Here is a 4,681-nt window from a genome sequence, read left to right on the forward strand (position 1 = left end):
TGGGGGAACTCGCCCACTGAGCCACATCCCTAGCCCTGTTTTGTATTTTATTTAGAGACAGGGTTTCACTGAGTTGCTTAGCACCTCGCCATTAAAAAGAGCTTAAAAAAAAAAAAAAGTACGCATTTTTAAATGCTCAAATTATGGTGACTACTTCTGGAATTATTGTGGATTTGACCAAATTGTTGACCAAATTGCCAGGTCATCTCACTGGTATTTAGGGCCCTTTGCATTCAAGTCCAGAAGTAATGTAAATTTCTTCTTCTGCNGTGGCCTGCGGCTGCCTTCCCTGCCCCGGCTCCGGCGGGCGCTGCCATGGTCCTGCCGCTGCAGCCGTCGCCGCGCGCTGGACCCACTCCCACTGCGGCTGGCTCGCAGCCGCCGCACGGTGCCTCCACGCCGCCGCTCCCGCCGCGGCCCGGGCGGCTGCCTGCCTCCCCGCGCAGGCCCCGCCCCGCCGCCCGCTCACTGGCCCGCCGGCGCCCCTCGCGGCTCGCGATTGGGCAACCTGCCCGCCCCGTCACTCCCCTCCCGCCGGGAGGCCCCGCCCCCCGTCCCACCCAGGCGCCTCGGCCGGGAGCCACGGGCCCGGGTCCAGCGCCGCCGCCGAGCGCTCGCCTGCCTGCGTGGCCGGCCCAGCGCCCCATTGTCCCCGGCGCCGCCGTGGAGCTTCGCCCGGGCCGACCGCGCCGTTTCAGCCCTGCTCGGCTTTTCCCGGCCTCGCTCGGGAGAAGGAAGGAGTTCATCTAGCTCAAAAAAAAAAAAAAAAAAGGGAAAGAGAGAAAGGATGAGCTGAGAGCGCGGTGGGAAGAGACTCCAGGTCCAGGCCTGGACCGGGCGCTCCTGATCTGCCCTCCCCAGCCCTGTCCCCAGGTCTGTCCTTTGCCTGGGCTGGATGATTTATGTGCTGCACTTGAGAGATCTGCCAGCTTGGAAAGAAGTCCCCATCTTGTCCCACCTCCCCGGAGCCTGTCCTCCGGCCCTTTGGTGGCCGGGCAGGGTGGGAAGTGGGACTCTCCCACCCCCCGGATCACGCGGGCGGGCCGTGCCTTGTGTTTGCTGTACTTGTGCACGTCTACACGAAGTGACACCGAGCCTGTCCCCCACACGCTGGGGTGGCAGGGCTTATTTAAAAAGGGGTAACGTGGGCTTCTCCCGGAGGAAGCAGGGGCCATAGCTATCCCGGTCTCCCAGGAAGTGAGAGCGTCCGCCTCTCTATGTGCCACAGGCTTCCTTTGTTCCCCTGGTCTTCCCCGTCTCTCTCCTTCCTGCTAGTGACTGGGCCAGGAGACGCTCGGAGGGAGGGCCCCAAGGTGAGAAGAGAGGGGCTGGAGGGGCCTGGTGGAGTGACCTGGGCCGGAAGGCGGGTAATTAACAACTTCCTGTAGGAGGGGACAATCCCTGGGACAGGTCACCTTAGCCGCTGGTGGGAGCCGAGGCAGGTTATCTTGATAAGGTGGAAGGAAGGGCTCTGAAGGCATCCACATTTCAGTCCTCCCCATTCTCTGATCCCCACCCTTGCCTATCTGCCTGTCGGATTCTGGCTTCAGAGGGGGCTCTGTCTGGACCGCCCTTGAAGGTGGAGAATGGACCCTCTGGGAGGCCTCAAGGACAGGGTGAGGGGGAGGAGTGGCGAAAGACCCCCAATGCAACCTCTCACTTGGGAGTTTTGTCTAGAGTCAGTCTCTGCTGGTTTTCCTACTCCAGCAAACTCATAATTACTTATCATTAATGAGTGAAAGCTAAGACCTCAACCAGACCATTCTGTCCAATTTCTCTCTGCAAGGTCCTTCTGAAGTGTGTCTGGAATGAACCAGAAAGAATACAAACGCATGAATTCAACAGAGGATGTGGAACACCTGGTCATCGCTCTGACCAGTGGGCAGTCTACCAGTGCACTCGGTTTCCTTAAAATGCTCAAAGAGAAGGAGAAATAAAGGGGGAAAGCAAGGCCAAAGGCCCTCCAAGGACCCACACGGGCCTCCAGGACCCAGTGGTGTGGGAGGTTTGCTGCGGGGTTGTGGTGTACTCTAACCTACCCAGACCTGCCTCTGCTTGGGAAGCTGGCCCAAGAGGAGTCTGGGGAAGACTCACAGCAGTGTCACATTTGAGGTGACATTTAATGATAGTATTAGACATGGAAAATGACAACCCCCAAAAGTAGGGGGCCCTGGGATAAGGGAGTGAGAAGGAAAGGCCAACGTTGAGAGCACTGATCCTTTCCCAGTCATGAAACAAACCCTGAGGAAGAGGTGTCCATCAAACCTAGAAAGGCAGTCTCTGGGAAGAGGCTGAAGCATTAACCCTTCTAAAAACAAATCCTTTCCAGATAACAATCACTGACCCTAGACTCCCTCCCATTTCAAACAAACCCTAAATTCCTAAGCACTAACACTGACTCCTTCACTGATTGATAGAGCAAACTCCAAATTCCTGGGTGCCCAGAGAAAATTGATATGCTCACCAAACCACCTCTCAGAATAACCTGTATGAGCCCAGGCCCCTTCTTTGTTTGGGGGCTCATTTTCCACCCGGAAAGTGGGTCCCACCACAGCTCACTTCATTCCTGCATCCCCTGCTTCTGTGTGAAACTTCCTTTCCGAATGAAGCGCTGAGCAGATTTGTGAAGCTTGCGTTCATCCTGGTCTTTTTGTGCTAACAGATAGAGGTTCACCAGGGAAACAGGGAACGCAAACTCTGAACAGGGCGAGAGACAGGAGGTTGTTCACTGTTACAGGACGATGTGTCACCAGACTTCTTTTCCCTCAGTGCAGCTGGTAGAGCATTCCTCAACATGCCGTTTCCTGTGCCACAAGACCTGACTCAGGGAAGAATACACTCTGTAGTCACCTACAGACATTACACACATTCTGCCCACCCAGAGATGGACACTTCCCACTGTAAATGGGCAGTGGACATTCTGAGTTTTGCTAGTCAGCTTCCTGCATCTTTGTGGGGACAAATGGAACACACTAGTATTAGCCTGTGGAGTAAAAGACAAACTCCTTTCAATCACAAGACAGAAGAAAAAAGGGGGAGAAAACCTACAAGGATAATAACTATTCTAGATTCCCGCGGGGAAGGAGAGCATCGAGCCGTCCTTGCTTGTGATTACTGGTTACTTTGCCTAAAGAGTTGCAAACCGTGGCTTCCTCGTTTCAGGGAGAAGGATAAGCTCCTTTAGGTGTCCAGGGCATTTCTTTTTCCCCCAGTTAGATTTTGGTGAATAAACTGTCCTGGCATCTAGAACTCATTAACATTTTAAAGGATATTTTTATCCTTCTTGCCTTGAGCCCTAAGAATTGAAGCCAGGGCAGTTTCAAATAAAACAAAGAAGGGTGGAGACTGAACTCCAGGCCTGCAATTTTCTGATGTCAAACCTTTGGAAGAGAGTTAACAATTCACTGTCCAGCACAAAATATACCAAATGCTTGTTGAATGAATTAACAATGAACAAACTGACAATGAATGAATGAATGAATTGTGAAATAATCAAACGAGTCTACTTCTTGGATAGTCACCTACTTGTTGTTTCCTAGCTGGTTAGTGATTTGCTAGATTGAGAATTCAGTTACAGTTTGTCAAGTTCCAAAATTTGTATTGATAAGGATTTTGAGACCAATTGCAGTCATTCAGAATTATTCACAGAGTCCCAGCTTTGCTAAAGATGTTCTACCTCAATGCAAAGTATTTAAAAATTTAAAATATAGATAAGAAGCCATTCCTTCTACATTTAATGAAAGATATTGGGACAACAGGCAGCAATTATACAATTGGTTGGCAATTATACAGTAGAATTCAGTGATGGTGCCAGGTATCCCCCCCTCTGATAAATCAAAGCAGACAAGATTCAACCCAATTATGTGCCACATAAATTGTTTTTGATATGCTGAAAGATCTTTTTGTGGGAAGGTCAGAGTCTGAAACACAAGCAGATAGGTTCTCCTGCTGAAGAGAACAGTCGCAGTAAAAACACAGGGACGGCAGGGTGGGACTTAGAACTCTGGCATTAAAAAGTATCCGCAAGAAACCAACAATCTTACCATAAAGGGACAGAGAACAAGTGCAACCTGCGAAACTCAGTAAAGGGGGGAGTCTGGAATCTGCCACCGGGACATTGCTACCTGCTCCGTGCAATTTATTAGTCATGGATATAAATAGAATTATGGTTTTGAAATAAGAGGTCAGTATTACGCTGGTGATGACATCGTTGCTTTCTTCTGTGTCGCTTATTTTCAAAGAGTAAAAGGAAAATAAAAAACCAGAGGGCTGTTTAAAACAAGAAACAAAAAACAGAGAATATAAACACGAACAACCACTTGGGGGCGCATTAACTAAACTGCTCCACCTTCCTTTATGATGACTGAAAACACAGAGCCGCAACGGCTCGTTGGTCTAGGGGTATGATTCTCGCTTAGGGTGCGAGAGGTCCCGGGTTCAAATCCCGGACGAGCCCTCTTTTGCACGCCGCAGTTTAATTGACTTTTGGGGACACAGGTAAATCAACGCGGTGACTACGCGTCTGAGCGAAACTCTGGAGGGACGCCCTGGAACTTACAGCACGCTTCACCCTCAAATACTGCGCGAAGACCTAGAAAGTGTGTGAGGGACACAAACCTGGCCCCGGCCCGCTGGTGCAGCGGGTGCGCGGCGCCCCCCGGGGGTCCTCGGCCCGGGGGTT

At 51.4% G+C, this 4,681-nt stretch overlaps 1 non-coding gene across 1 annotated transcript; it reads left to right on the plus strand.

The window, feature by feature from the left end:
• The first annotated feature begins 4,384 nt into the window (after positions 1–4,384).
• On the plus strand, positions 4,385–4,456 carry Trnap-agg. The gene has a single exon. It is a non-coding gene; the product is annotated as a tRNA-Pro (tRNA).
• The last annotated feature ends 225 nt before the right edge of the window (positions 4,457–4,681 follow it).

The sequence above is a fragment of the Marmota marmota genome, unplaced genomic scaffold, assembly GCF_001458135.2.
Source record: "Marmota marmota marmota unplaced genomic scaffold, marMar, whole genome shotgun sequence".
NCBI lineage: Eukaryota > Metazoa > Chordata > Mammalia > Rodentia > Sciuridae > Marmota > Marmota marmota.